General features: G+C 43.9%; 1 protein-coding gene across 4 annotated transcripts in view; it reads right to left on the bottom strand.

The window, feature by feature from the left end:
* Window positions 1–16,462, bottom strand: part of GATAD2A (GATA zinc finger domain containing 2A) — a 103,372-nt gene that overhangs the window by 47,939 nt on the left and 38,971 nt on the right. For all 4 annotated transcript variants that reach the window (XM_029915987.1, XM_029915986.1, XM_029915988.1 and 1 more), the window contains exon 2: window positions 13,348–13,436. The gene's annotated coding sequence lies outside the window, so the exon portion shown is untranslated. The remainder of the gene's footprint in view (window positions 1–13,347; window positions 13,437–16,462) is intronic.

Below are 16,462 nucleotides of genomic sequence, written 5' to 3'. Positions count from 1 at the left end.
TGTCTCAGAAAAGGTCTTTCTTTCTCTGTTCAATTCTGAGCAAAAGATCAGCAGTTCTTACGCATGATTAGTATTTATTCAACTCCTGATCCACCTGTCCCTAAAAGGAAAACCCTAAAGTATGAAAATGAGATTAGACACGGGGGCCAGAATCATCAACTTCTAAAGCACATGACGAAAACCAGAGCCCTGCAGGACCTCAGGTGGATTTCTAAGCACCTCGGCCACTTTAGCCCACACTTTCCTAAGCCCTGTCCAAGATGAACTATTTCACACCTGGCTGGAGCAGCAGAGTTTTCAAATCACTGGCACTGAAACCAGGCTCATTTCTACTACTTTGTGCACCCACTAATTTAAGCTTTCTGAGAAGGCAAAGAACCAACTGCTGCTTACAGTTGTTTATCTGAGTAATGGCTAAACCAAGAAGGGAATTTCTGCAGCACAAGAAGCCTGGTCAGTTACTAACTACCTAGGACACCCCATCTTCTAGTTCACAGCCTGTGTGGCCCAGCAGGATGTGGATGCTATCAGGCTCCTGACAAATACTGCTACTGCACCAGACAGCAACCTCTCCAAGGAACCAGTGACCCAGGGGGTGCCTCCTCTATAGTGGGCAGGAAAAGAATAGCTCAAGGTCCCCACCTTCATGGGAACATAAACCCAGTAAGGACTATGAAATGTATGTGCTCACCACCATTTGATTACAAGTATACACCAGAAAAGGAGTTCACCCTGCTGGTCCAAAAGAGGAGGGGGAAGAATCTAGAAATGCTTCATTTGAGCTGGGCCCTAAGGGCATAATCTGGATTTGCAGAGATAGAGGAGGGAGGAAAAAAATGCTAGAAAAGATGAAGTGACAAATACATACATGTGAAAATCCATCTCCAAGAAAAGTAAATGAAACCAAATAAAGGAGATCTAAACTTTAAACAACTATTTTTTAAATGAAATGAGATCGTGTAGAAGGAAAAAGCATCCCTGTTGGAGAGACCGTTTATAGTCAGTGTGAAAGGCTCACAGTGATGACAGGGCCTCCCATGGACTTCCCTGGGTACCAGGTGCCTCCAGGACTCCAGGGACTGGGGGTTGGGCGGAGATCAGGATCAGCCATCAGCCTGTGAGAGTGAGAAGGGCTGGAACCTGTAACTGGGTCCTAAAGGATGGGGGGTTGGCGGAGGGTGGGGATACACTGAGAGCTGTGAAATGGCACAGAGTACACTCCAAAGACACACACACAACTTAAATAATTTGCCTCCAGTCACTCCATCAAACAAATAAATCTGAACACCGGCACTCTCTTTGGAAGACCTTTCTGTTGCCAGTCCCTACAAGAGCTCCCCACCTAACCTTTCCAGGAAAAGACACCATTTGTAAATGCAGTGCTCAGCATGGACTAGGAGCCAAAAAGAGAGGGTTAAGTTCAGGAGCATCCCAGCCTCCTAGGGCACTTCAAACATCTCAGGTATGCCCACACACCACACTCCATCTGAAATGCTAATGACCCATCAAATACAAGCGGGGTGGGGGCAGTCATCCAAAGTCAAGTCAGACCACGACTTCCATCCTATCTGGTCACCTTCAGTCCTCGGTTCAAGAACCACCAAGAAACCACACTGTTAAAGACTGAAAAGAATAGAAAGAATCAGCACCACATTTACAATAAGCACAAATTTACAATCTTGATTGTTTGTTTTTAAAGATTTTATTTTTAAGTAATCTCTACACCCAACATGGAGTTCGAACTCACAACTCTGAGGTCAAGAGTCACATGCTCGCTAACTAACCAGCCAAGCGCCCCTACAATATGGTTTTTTTTTTAAGTGGTGGACTTATAAATGAGGTCTCTGATTTAATGTTTTATGGGGATATATTTAACAAAGGTAACCTGGAAAGCAGAAACTAACATACTTATGTGGTGACCATCAACATTTTAAAGACAAAACCTTAATGGTCTTCAGATTCTAAAACACAAATCACAAGACAGCACAGTAAAGAACACAGCACCAGTAGTATCTAACTCCAGCATTGTATGTGGGAACAAAGCAGGTTTGGGGACAAGTCATCTCCAGAAAAGAGATAGTCACGAGGCCAGCCTGCTGACAGTTCACTGGGCAGTTCAAACCCCGGATGTACAGGGCCAGGCCTGGGACATCAGGTCCCCAGACCTCAACCTCCCTCTCTGGAGTCATGGAAGGGGATGGGGAGTGGGGGGAACGGGGGTACTGGAGAAAGCACAGATCCTATCCTGGGAAGATAATGTAGTGAATATATATATATATTTTTTAATGTTTTATTTATTTTTGAGACAGAGACAGAGCATGAGTGGGGAGGGGAAGAGAGAGAGGGAGACACAGAACCAGAAGCAGGCTCCAGGCTCTGAGCTAGCTGTCAGCACAGAGCCTGACGCGGGGCTCGAACCCACGAACTGTGAGATCATGACCTAAGCCGAAGCCAGATGCTCAACCGACTGAGCCACCCAGGTACCCCGGGAATATATTTTTATCTTCTCTCGGACACAGCTCATCTCCTGCAAACTTCTGAAAATAGGGAACAACATGGACCACACAGATTCCACTCAACTCTGTCTGCACTTCAGCCCCAATGCCTTGGTTTCTGAGAGCCTTCTCCCAAAGACATGAGATGAAAGCCCACCCTCATCTCCAAGTCACAGCACACAGTAGGAGAAAATGCACCCATCCTGATCACAAGTTAAGAGTGGGGAAAGACTGGTAACAATTATCTTTAAAACTATCAGTAGCTCCCCGCCACACACACACACACACACACACACACACACACACACACACACACACACACACACTGGAGATAAGGACTCAGCTTTTGTGTCTGCTCTCTAAAAAGTGAGCACCCAACACCACCCACCTGGAAGTGACCCGACATGAGCATCTGAGCTGCCAGCAGCCGGGGCCACTGGGCCAAAAGCCCAACCCTGCAGCCAGAGAGAAACAGATGCTGTTGGAGAAGCACATAACACAGAAACAAAGGTACTGCCTGTGAAGGGGAATCTGAGCAGTATTAAATGTCCACAGGGAAATAGCAACCAGGAGTCCCCCAGTGCAGGACGTCATTGTGAGGGTGAGCTGGCTACATTTGCCTCCCACAGAAAAGGAACAGCTCTCTGTTCCTTCCCAGCTGCCTCCTGGGCCATGTACCTCCATGGCCTACAAAGGGTTACACCTGCCATTTCTATGCCATCTGCAATGTGCCCATCGGGTGTCACATCACAAAATGGGAAGTCTTAACCCTTCCAGTGCCAACTCCCTCAGGGCCTGGCCAAGACACAGCTCTAACCACCAGCTCCACTGAGGCCTGTGGCTGGAAATGGCAGGGAAGTTTTGCACAGACAATTGCAGGAAGGGCCAGAAAAGCCACCTTCATTCCTAGGAGGCAACAGGAGTAGAAAGCAGGGGAACCAAGGGTGCTTCTTTTGTCATTTTCATCAGGGCACCCAGCAATGTGGTAAACCCTGGAGGCTCTTCCTGGGCTTCCTTGGTCAAGCTCCTCCCTGCACATATTCTGCAGTGTCAGAGCACACTGGCAACTGCCCCAGGAGGATCAGAGCCAGCAGGGAAACTTACTTCTAAGACTAATGTAAGTTTCTGGTCTCAATAAAGCCCATGGAAAAAAAAAAAAAAAGCCCATGGGCCTAAGAAACAGTTCCTACCAGCGAAAAGTTCTCTTGGCACTTTCTGCACAGCTTTAAGAGCTGAACCAGATATCCCACATCAAGCTTCTACCCTGTAAGTGGAAATCTTCCCCTGGGGCAGGGAGCTGTTCAGATACCTACAACAATCTCTGGGAAACAGCAGAGCTGGACTTGAATATACCATATTAGTGGCCCTTTTGTAAAAGATACTATTCAAGGTAAAAGCAAGACCCTCACCACATCCTTGAGGTCTGGTCAGCCTCTCTGACCTCATAGGTCATCTGTGCCCCACTGACCCTGGACCCCATTCTCTTAGGTCACACTGACAGTCTGGCTGATCCTGACACTTAGCTCACTCCCACCCCAGGGCCTTTGCACTTCCTGCTTTCTCTGCCTAGAAGTCTCCTCCTTCCGGGTCTCTGAACTACTCTCTTTTTTAGTAGGTCTCAGCTGAGAAACCAAGTTGCCATGTATCTCCCTTTCACATATCCTCGGTGGATTTCTAACCTCTTTCCTACTTCATCACCACTTAACATTCTACTTATTTGCCTATGTGCCCTCCTAACCCGATCTCCCATAAGAACAAGAAACACCTCTTCGTTCAGTGCTACCATCCTAGGGCCCAGGACAGAATAAGGGCTCAAGACATAGGTGTTTAACACACAAGAAAAATATTTTCAGAATTCCCAGTTATCACTCTCCCTTCTTAGTTAAAAAAAAAAAAAAGTCTTCATGCCAATAACAAAGATAAGGATCAAAAGCAAAACCCTTACCTTTTAACAAAAATTAACTCAAAATAGGTCAAAGACCTATTAAAAACGAAACCTATAAAACTCTTAGAAAAAAGCTGAAGGGCAAATTATGACCTTGGATTCGGCAACAGATTATTAAATATGGCACTAAAAGCACATGAAAGAAAGAAAAGAAATTGGACTTCATCAAAATTAAATTCTAATGTGCAAAGGACACTCTCAAGAGAGTGAGGGGTGCCTGGCTGGCTCAGTCAGTAGAGCAAGTGACTCTCGATCTTAGGGCTAGAAGTTCAAGCCCCACATTTGATGTAGAAATTACTTAAAATAAAATCTTAAAGTGGTCCCTGGGTGGCTCAGTCGGTTAAGGGTCTAACTTCGGCTTAGGTCATGATCTCTCAGTTCTCAAGTTCAAGCCCTACATTATGCTCTGTGCTAAGAGCTGATAGCCTGCAGTCTGCTTCAGATTCTGTGTCTCCCCTCTCCCACTCACATGCTGTCCCTCTCAAAAATAAACACTAAAGAAATTTTTAATAAAAAAATAAAGGGGCACCTGGGTGGCTCAGTTGGTTGAGCATCCAACTTCGGCTCAGGTCACAATCTCACGGCTCGTGGGTTCGAGCCCCACATCAGGCTCTGTGCTGACAGCTCAGAGCCCGAAGCCTGCTTTGGATTCTGTGTCTCCCTCTCTCTCTATGCCCCTCCCCTGCTCACTTTCTCTCTCTCTCTCAAAATAAAGTAAAGACATAAAAGAATTTAATAAATAAATAAAATCTTGTTAAAAAGAAACCACCCACAAAATAGAGGAGAAAATATTTGCAAATTATCTAATAAGGGTGTAGTGTCCAGAATATATGAAGAACTCTTATAATTTAACAAACCCATTTCAAAAATAGGCAATTAGACATTTCTCCAAAGATACAAATGGCCAACAAACACATGAAAAGATGCTCAACATTTGTCATTAGGAAAGTACAAATCAAAATCACAAAGAGAACACTACCTCAAATCCACTAGGATGGCTATAACAAGGAAGAAAAGAAAAAGGGGAGGGGAGGGGAAAGAAGGGGAGGGAATGAAAACAAGTGTTGTCAAGGATGTGGAGAAACTGGAACCCTCATACATTGCTAACAGGAATATAAAATGGCACAGTGACATAGTTAACAGTCTGGCAATCTCTTAGAAAGTTAAACACAGGGGCCCCTGGGTGGCTCAGTCAGTTAAGCCTCCAACTTTGGCTCAGGTCATGATCCCACATTTATGGGTTCAAGCCCCACGTCAGGCTCTGCGCTGACAGCTTAGAGCCTGGAGTCTGCTTCGGATTTTGTATCTCCCTGTCTCTCTGTCCCTCCCCCTCTCACGTTCTGTCTCTCTCTCAAAAATAAATAAAACATTAAAAAAAAATTTTTTAAGTTAAACACAGCATTACCATATGACCCAGCAATTCTACTGCTATGTACACAAGAGATGTGAAAACATATTCACACAAAAACTTATACACAAATGTTTAAAAAGCAGCACTATTTACAATAGCCAACAAGTAAAAACAACCCAAATGTCCATCAACAGATGAACAAATGAACAAACTATGATAATCCATACAATAAAGTATTATTCACTCATAAAAAGGAATGAGGTTCTGATTCATGTCACAAGTTGGACGAACAGTAAAAATACTATGTTGAGTGACAGAAGCCATGTTACCAAAAAAAAAAAAAAAAAAAAAAAAAAAAAAAGCCACATAGTATATGATTCTATTTATATGAAATGCCCAGAACAGGCAAATCCATGGAAACAGAAAGTAGACTACTGACTGCTAGGGCCCTGAAGGACACAGAGATGGAAGAGTGTGGGTAGTGACTGCTAATGGGTATGGGCTTCTTTTGGGGATAAAAAGGTTCTGGTATTTGATAGAGATGATGACTGTACAATATTGTGGATGTATTAAATATGCCAATGAACTACATACTTTAAAATGGTTAAACTGGGAGAGTTTTACATTCTAGGAGTCAACCATCCAGTTATCACAGAGACTGAGGCCACAAAAAGCCCACCACACAGGTGGGAACTAAGAACCACCTCCAAGCAAAGGAGAGCTGATGCCTGGAAGTGTGGCCACATGGTACACACAAGTACCAATTTAGCAATGGGGAGCCAAGGCAGAAAGAGGGCAAGGCCTCAGGCAGCTGGGGTCACACAAACCACCACCAGAGAATATAATTTAAGCCAGGCTCATTATAGGCTCCATAGTGCCCAAAACCAAAACCCACCCTACGGTTTTACATTAACACACTACTGGGAATATGCCACCCACCTCAGTCTCACAGGTGTTTGCTCACTCATCTATCCAAATACCAGCTTAAGTTTCTACCAAGAACAGGGGCTGACTGGGCCCCCAGGACACCCCTGGGTGGAGGGAGGTTTCCAATGATAGGCCTCCTCCCGGGAAACCCTGAGAAGATATGCAAGGAGGCAGGTGCCAGGGCAGTGGACATCAGGCTGAGAGACATAGAGTGAGTTCCCATCACTCTGAGAGTTGCAGTGATCCCTAGATCACACACAGGATCAAACCATCTACTTTATCCACTGGCTGCTGCTATGGACAGATAACACCAATGAGGAGGTGAGACTAGTCTCTAATCAAGAATATATTCTATCAGAAAACAAAATCTGGGATATCACAGAGTCAGAGTCCTGAAGTGAAGAAGCACATGCAGTGGTAAGGTGAAATCCAAGCACTGGGCAGGGAAGCCAGGGCTCAAAGATATGAAAGTGCCATCAGCATCATCGTGCATCAGGCGGAAACCAGAATGCCTAGTTCACCTCAGTTTCCTCACCTGTGACATGTAAATAGCACTCACTTTATCACTAATGCTCTGACGGCTCCATGAAGGGTAGCTGTATATTATTGCTGAAAATAAGACTGCTGTAATTGGAGGTTGTTCTACCTGACAGGCCACCAGCCACAGTTTCTTTACAGTAATTCCAGAATCTCTGGTGAAAGTATTGTGCTTAAATTTATTTTAAAAAATTTTTTTAATGTTTTATTTATTTTTTGTATAGAGATAGAGCATGAGAGGGGGAGGGGCAGAGAGAGGAGACACAGAACCGGAAGCAGGCTCCAGGCTCTGAGCTAGCTGTCAGCACAGAGCCTGACACGGGGCTCGAACCCACGAACGTGAGATCTGACCTGAGCCAAAGTCGGAGGCTTAACCGACTGAGCCACCCAGGTGCCCCTGTGCTTAAATTTAAACTAACCACAGTGGCCACCACCCTCACTTTAACAAACAGAGGACTCCCCTGCCCTGGGTGCTGTATGTCATAAAGCTCCCTGAGGGAATATGCCTGGGTCAAGCCCATTTTTCAAATTTTTGATTATGGAAAATTGCAAAAGTAGCAATGCCCTCAGAAGTAGCACAAACAACAGAATTCACCCAGGCTGCAGGTCTTCCATACGGTGCTCCTTTACCCCATACCCTACTAGCTCCTGTGAAGCAAATCCTACACAACAATCATTTATGAATGCTTTGGTCAGGATTTATCTCTACAGGACAAACTACTACAATTCCATGATCTGACCTCTAACAACGTAACAAGCATTTCTTAGTCTGTGTCAGAGTCACACTTGGTTGAAATCTATAGGTCCTCCCAAAATTGTTCCTTTCAACCATTTGTTTGTTTCCCCACAGTTGGGTCTGCTGGTGGCATCCCCGTGATATAATGCAACATGCCCTGTAAACTAGACTTTGAAGCCAAAACAAGCACACATCCTTCCAGGAGCACGTGAGCCCTTCTTCAATGCAGGCGGCCACTGCGGATCACTGTCTGGACTCACCATTTCATTAGGTGTCTGGAAACCTATAAACTTCTAATTCCATCATTTCATTTTAATTAGCCAGAAAATGTCAACAGCTGCACTGTCCACTAGCCACATGTGGCTATTTAAACAGACTAAAATTTAAAAAAATTAAAATTTGACTTCTTCAAACTATTCCAGGTACATTGAACGGTAAGGGTACAGAGAATTCCAGGAAGGTCTGTAGGGCAGCACTGATCTTGTTCTCACCCACTATTTTGTTCCTCGAGAGTTCAGTCCATAAAAAAGAGACAGGATAGGGGCGCCTGGGTGGCTCAGTCGGCTGAGCGTCCAGCTTCGGCTCAGGTCATAATCTCACAGACTGTGGGTTCGAGCTCTGTGCTGACAGCTAGCTCAGAGCCTGGAGGCTGCTTCAGATTCTGTGTCTCCCTCTCGCTCTGACTCTCCCCTGCTCACAGTGTCTCTCTCTCTCTCAAAAATAAATAAAAACCATAAAAAAAATTTAAAGAGACAGAATAAATGCTTGCGTCTCTCCCCTTATTTACCCGTTTTCAAAATGAATTGGTTCCCTATCACCCTCCAAAGGGGACTAGCAAGATTCTTCCTCCGAGTACCAACATAAATGAATCTGTTGATTTTTAATGCATCTGACACTCCTAATTGGGAATCTGTTCTTATTCATGCTCACCTGTCCCACCCTTGGTAGTCTTACACATTCAGGACATTCCCAATGCAGATTAGGACTAAAACATTTTAACTTAAGTGCCTTGATTTTATACTTGCATTTTTCTTTGGGGCTGAAAATTCTGGTTCTTAAAGACATTAATTATTACTTCTTTGTTTTCTCCTACAATACAGTCGTCCCCACTTATCCACAGGTTTGCATTCCACAGTTTCAGTCAATCACAGTCCAGGAACAGATGATCCTCTGATACATCATCAGAAGGTTAAGAGTAGCCTAATGCTATGTCACAATGCTTACGTCACTCATCTCACGTCTTCTCAGCACATAGGCGTTTTATCGTCTCACATCATTACAAGGGTGAGTACATACTAAGATATTTTGAGAGACCAAATTTACACAACTTTTATTATAGCATAGCTATAACTGTTCAATTATTATTAGTTATTGTTGTTAATCTCTTACTGTGCTTAACTTATAAATTAAACTTTGTCACAGGTCTACATGTATAGGAAAAATCATAGTATATATAGAGTTTTATACTGTCTGTAGTTTCAGGCATCCCACAGTGGTCTTGCAAAGTGTCCTGGTGGGTAAGAGGGCACTACTGAATGAAACAGTATGAGTATTGGTATTATTAACCTAAAACCAAAAATAATTCCTAAAATAGTTAATGATTTTTTTTTAAGTTTTTGCCCTTATGGCATATCTCACTAAAACATTTATAGTTACTATGTTTAAAAGTTGAGCAAAGGAAACCCTGAGACATTAGTTAAGTCACCAACTTGAATCACAACTAACATACACCTAGATTCATATTCATTTCCTTTTGCTTTTTAAGGGTTGGTTCTCTCCCTCTGCCTCACAACTTGCCATACTTTTGTTTCATAATTATGTAAAACACCCATCTGGTGCTACACAGAAAAGAAAACCAGAGACATCTCCTGGTAACCCTGTCCTCTCTCATCCCTCCTCCCAGAAATAACCATATTGTTCATTTATGGTTTATATTTCCATATTTAAAAATAAAATATAAGCAAATATACATATTCACGTCCCCCCACCTTTCCTTGGAGAGTTAAGTGCACTGTATACATCTCTTTATCCTCCACCTTGCTTTTTCCACTTCTCACTTCATCCTAGAAATCACGTTACCATAACATAAGGACATCCCTCCTTCCTTTGCTCAGGGGCTTGACGCCACCCCCACCAGGAGATCCACCCTCATAAGTCTCCAGACCCAACTGACAAACATCTAAGTCATTTCCAGGTTTGTTACATCAGAATGTTATAATGAACATCCTTGTCACAATTCTTTGCGTGTCTTTATGATACATTTTTCTAGAAGTGGAATTTCTGAAGCAAAGGCTAAGCAAATCTCTTTCTGAGGAGCTGTGAACCTCCAAAAGCAATATATGACAGTGCTTGATCCCCATCAATAGACTGGTATCCATCTCTGGGGACAAAAGGTCAGAAATGTGGTCTTGAAACTCCAATGAGTATTATTCTTAGTATCAGAAAGACTTGAGCATCTTCTATACCTTTGGTAAAGGCCATCTGCACTCACTTTTTCTGTGAACTGTTTTTCTCTAAGTCACACCCATTTTTAATCCTTAACACCCAACATAAGGCGAAGTCATTCAGCACATGAGCAATGCGTACCTCCTGAATAAACAGGATCCCTGACAGGCAAAATTTGAGGGGCAGATGCCATACCCATTAGCCCAAGCAGGCAGTCCGACCCAAAGTATGCACACCCACAACTGTGTCCAGGGTGGAGCACTGTCTAGGGACTGTGTGTGTGTCGTAGGCTATCCAGGAGTCAGCCCTCCTCCTGTCCTGCTCCCCTTCTATGCTCACTGAATCCTGGGTGGCAGGAATAGGGAGACCCTAGTGGACCACATGCCATGGTTCAACTAAAAGTGGGTGCTGGGCTGGTGTTAACCAGAGAAAACACAAAATCAATTTGTTGAGGTGACTTATACCCTACAACAAAGAGTACACAAGCTGACATATTTATAAATCCTTAAAAAATAATTACTCAAGGGTTGTTGTTTTTTGTTTTTGTTTTTTTGCCTGTTTGACATTAGCTATCACATGCCATGACTGTTCACAGACTGTTCTTTCTTCCCATCAAGCCCCTTCATGCTATGGTTATATCTTCCCTCCAGGACAGGGAAGGAGGAGGTAGGGTTTTTATTCTATTTCTTTTTCTCATCCCCCCCTCCCCCGCCTCTTTTCTTTCCCTTTCTTCCTTTCATCAGTCATTCATTCAGCAATTACTTACTGCTTTGACCATGCACTTTTCTTTTTAACTATTTCTTAACTGTTTTATTTTTGAGACAGAGGCAGAAAGAGAGAGAATATGAATGAGCGAGGGAGGGGCAGAGAGAGAGAGAGAGAGACAGAGAGAGAGAGAGGAGATCAGAAGTGGGCTTTGAGCTGACAGCAGTGAGCCAAATGTGAGGCTCAAACTCACAACCCTGAGAGTATGACCTGAACTGGAGTCAGATGTTCAACCAACTGAGTCATCCAGGCACCCCTGACCATGTACTTTTGAGTTAACAAAGAACTAGGCAGAGGCAAGAGCACCTAGCCTAGGACCTCAGAGAACCCTAAGGCCAGCCTACTGCCTTCAGATAACGACCAGGACTGTAGGACAAGAGCAATCACTCACCCCATTGGGCTGGGCTTTAGGTGAGACATTTTCCAGATGTAAAGTTCCATTATTTTTAAAAGCTAATGTCTAAAGATAGCCAGCCTGATGATAGTCAAGTGCCAGGCCCACCCTCTATGCTACCAACACCAGGTAAGAAGCCATTAGGACCAGGTATCAAGCATCATTAACACTGGTGATCCTCAACTAGCTCTAGGAAACCAGCATTAGGTCACTTTTTGTCTCCTGAGAGCTCTGAGGGCCTCAGGTAGAGCTGGGGGGGGGGGGTGGAGCGCAGGGGGGCATAAAATGGTACAACTGTCATGACAACAGTCTGGCAGGTCCTCAAAATGTTCAACAGTTATCACATGACCCAGAAATTCCACTCCTAGGTATATACCCAAAGGAACCAAAAACATATCCATATAAATTGTGTTCAAAAACTTTCATAGCAACACTATTCACAACTTCCAAAAGGTGGAAACCGCCCAAATTTATCCAGGATGAATAAGTGGTCCATCCATGCAATGGAATTATTACTCAGCCATAAAAGTGTATGAAGATGCTACAATGTAGATGAACCTCAAAAACATTACACTGAGAGAAACCAGATACACAAGGTTATACAGTCTATGACTGTGTTGATATGAAATGTCCAGAACAGGCAAATGCATAAAAACAGAAAGCAGATTAGTGGGAGAAGGAGGATAAGTAATGACAACTAATGAGGATTGAGCTTCTTTGGGGGGTAATAAGTGGTCTGGAACTAGACAGACATGATAGTTGCACAACTCTTGAATATACCAACTAAATAAACTAACACTGAATTGTAAACTATAAATGGGTGAATGGTAAGCAAAGTATATCCTGATTGTTTAAAAAAAAAAGTTTAAAGCACTGCTAAAGCTTTTGTTAGAACATTCTGGAAGTGTTTTCCTGGTAACAGGACTATGTGACCTTTTTTTTTTTCCCCTATATGCAGACAAGAGATGAAACTTCACAAAATCATCCCACTTTTATCATGAAGCAGGCAAATCCAGGCAGCCAGTTCTCACCCCATGCAGCTATGATGCAGTTAGAGGGACATTCACCCCTCAGCACGTCCCCTGCTGGCTGGCCTGTTTAAAGGAAGCAGCTGACCAACACAGAAGGTCCTCCAAGCTGCCTTAGAGTTCTAAGACAACTTTCAGTGCTACCTTCTTCTCAAGGTAGGCAGTTCTGGGCCAAAACATGGCTGGCCAGACTGATGGTAACAAGATAAAAATCCCATCCAGGTCTCAGGCTCTGTCCTGCTGGGTCCTGACAGCCCTTGAGATTCCTAAGAAGGGGGTGAGGCCAATCCAGTTTCCTCACAGGTGTGAGTTGGGGTACGGGCAACCAGTTCCAAGCACCAGTGCAGGGCCCGGCACCACCAACAGTGGTGAGGGAAAAATTCTACTACTCATTTTGGTCAGTGTTGGGATATCACAAAAATGGCCACCTGGCTAGGATTATCTTCTGTTCCTAATCTTCCCAGGAAGGTTTGTCCCATTTAGGCCTGCACTTTTCAACTGAGTGAATCCTGAGATAGGAGGGGTGAGCAAACAGCCTCTCTGGAAGCAACAGGCAGGACCTGGGTGATTCCATGGTGAGAGCCCAGTACACAATTTTGGAGGGACTGGACTCTTTTCTCTAGGAGGTAACTGTAAAGTTTCTGAAGTGGTGCTCAGTTTCAAATGAGGCTCGCTGGCCAAGTCAGAGCCTTCATTCCACAGACACCAGATCTCAAGCACTCACCTGGCTTCTGGGCAGGGGATGCTGGTCCTACCAGCTGGCCATGGCGACAGCTACGTCAAAAGGCAACTTGTGTCAACGTGCTGACCAACCTAAAATAAAGGACAGAAAAAGAAACACTGAGTTTCCAAGGAAAGTTTCTGGAATGTATGGACAATTTTCAATGTCTCCAAGCCCTGGAATTACATAGTAAAATTTTAGATTTCAACCAGAGCTCTGCCTCTGCTACCTTCCATAGGAGGGCAGGCTGAGAAAATAAATTTCAATCACTCTCTGACTTACAACATAATGCAGTGCTAACCAATAAACACTGCCCATCCCAGACATTGACTTCAGCAATATGGACAGAGATATGAGGTGGTAAAATGCAGCCACACATCAACATTCTGAACACACAGAAAATGGTTCGACATTTCAGTTATGACAGTAACAACATTAATAACAGAAACAGGAATACTTAGAATTTAATAGCTGCTTAGTAGCAAGTTATAGTTACTATGCTAAAACTACGTATCTCTTTGAATCCCCAGAATAACCCTGGGGTTACACAATCATCCCCACTTTCAGAGAAGCGATCTACTGTGTCTAATATTCAGGAATTTGCACAGGGTCACCCAGGTCTCCCACTACAGACTTGACATCTTTGCTCCCCAGTCCACACGCCAGGGAAACCACTCACCATTCCAGATAGTGCAGGGTTTGCCCTCAAGAAGCTGAGGGTGCAATGTACCTGGGGCCCAGGCAGACTTTATCTCCATAGGGCAACTGGAAGTTTTACCCCAGGGATCATCTCCACAGGGATTACAAAACTGCCCAAGGAGGGAGGAGGTACCTGTTTTACAGACAGGAAAATTAAGGATCAAGAATGTTCAGAACACCCCCAAGGTCACAGAGACAGTGCGGCCCCAGGACTTCCCCCTCCTTTATGACATCAGACATGCAGGGCTCCAGGCGCAGAGGCTAAACCTAGAGAATCAGCCAAATCCCAGACTCCTAGGCAGTGCTATCAGTTGTAGCTTGCCGAATATTGTCAGCATCACCTCTGTTGTCATTCTTTGCACCCACATGACTACCAGGATGCCTGGCTCTGATATGAAACCTTTATTTTTAAACTGGGTTCACAACAATTCACAGTTCATGGATAGCGAGAAACACTCCCACAGGAGAACTTGCAAAATAAGCAAGTATCAATGCAAAGACCTTTGGGCACCAAGAAGCATATAGCATCCTCCTCAGTGAGGCCCAGGGCCAGATACAGCCACCATAAGAGCTAGTTCCTGCGAAGGGGAGCACTTTCTGCCACTCCTTTTTGGCTCCATTCAGGCCAGAAAACAGAGTGGACACCATTAATCCTAGTTCTTTCACTTCTCTTGAGCCATGGCCTCACTCTGCCATAAAGGGGGAAGCCCAGAAGCAGAGGCTTTCTGAGCTCCTACCTTCTTCAGAAACAAAGTCAATACACACAATCAGCAGTATTTCCACACACAGACTTTTAAAAATCCATTTATAATAGCATAAATATGAAATACTTAAGGATAAATTTAATTTTTAAAAAGATGTTCGGGGTGCCTGGGTGGCTCATCGGTTGAGCATCCAGCTTCAGCTCCGGTCATGATCTCACAGTTATAGTGAGTTCAAGCCCTGCGTCAGGCTCTCTGCTGACAACTCTAGAATCTGGAGCCTACTTCAGATTCTGTATCTCCCTCTCTCTCTGCCCTTCCCCCACTCTCACTCTCAAAATAAACATTTTTTAAAATTTAGAAAAAATGTTGAAGACCTATCAAGTGGAACCACAATAACACGTCACTGAGAGAAATAAAAGAAAACATAAAGGGAGATATGCCTTGTCCATGGATCAGAAGGTATCAATTCTCCCCCAAAATGACCCACAGATTCAATGCAGACCCAATCAAAAACTCCCAGCATGTTTTTTTGTGTAGAGAAAACATTCTGATTCTAAAATTTATATGGAAACACAAATGAACTAGAATAGTGAAAACTGAAAAGGAACAACAAATTTGGAGGACTTACCCTACCTGATTTCAAGACTTACCATAAAACTACAATAACCAAGATAGTGTGATAAAGACAGACAAGAGATGGAAAAATAGAATACACCCATGCATCTGTGTACAACTGATTTTTGACAAAGATCCAGTATCCTACTCTGCAAGACCACAAGACACACTGGACAAAATTTTCCTGGAGGGTTAACCCTGCAAAGAGAAGGCCTTCTTAATGTTATCACAACACACACAGTGCATGGTTGGAATGCAATGTGCAAGAAATTTTAAGGTAAACTCAGTCTTTCACACTCAAGCATGGCTTTTCCCCATCTCAGTTCATGGCAAATCCAGGCTTCCAGCTGCTCAGACTGAACTCTGGAGCAACCCTCTTGATAAGACTACCCCACCATCCAGTCCATAAGGAAATCTTGTTGGTCCTGCCATTACATACATGTGGAGTCCAAGAGCTTCTCACACCTCCAGTGGACACCGTGTTCGGTGTTTGCTCAGAGTGAAGCCTTATTGTCTCCTGGCCCAAGGCATGCCTCCTGCTATCCTACCATACTGGCTTCACCACCATGCCTCCAACACACCAGGCACCCTCCCCCCTTTTTATATTTTAAACAAAAAAAACCCCAGATACTTTATCCTCTTAACAATCACTTCTCCAAATAGCATCCCAAATTGAAAATGATCCTTGAAAACATAACTACAGTACAATAATCCCTAAATGTCAGAAAAATCCAGTTCATATTCAGCTTCACACAATTTTTCAGAAATGTCTGTACATGGTCTGTTCTAATAGCAGCTGCTAGAATGTTTTATACTATACCTGCTCCCTTAGGCTCGATCTCTAACACGCAGATGGCAGACTTTTCCATGCCCCCCACCATGTTACTGCTCAAAATGTCTCCTGCTATGTCTCCTTTGCAGAGGTCCATCGTGCTCCTTCTCTCCAACAGGCCTGACCGCTCTGTCTCCATTATTACACAGCTACTGTATGGACTTTCTCACCCAATAAGAACATATTTGCCACAAGTAAAGGGGGTGTCTTGTCTACCTGATGTAATTGTATTTCAAGCACCTAAAACAGTGTCGGACACACACCAGTG

The sequence above is a fragment of the Suricata suricatta genome, chromosome 12 (assembly GCF_006229205.1).
Source record: "Suricata suricatta isolate VVHF042 chromosome 12, meerkat_22Aug2017_6uvM2_HiC, whole genome shotgun sequence".
NCBI lineage: Eukaryota > Metazoa > Chordata > Mammalia > Carnivora > Herpestidae > Suricata > Suricata suricatta.
This window is presented reverse-complemented; position numbering and strand designations above follow the sequence as displayed.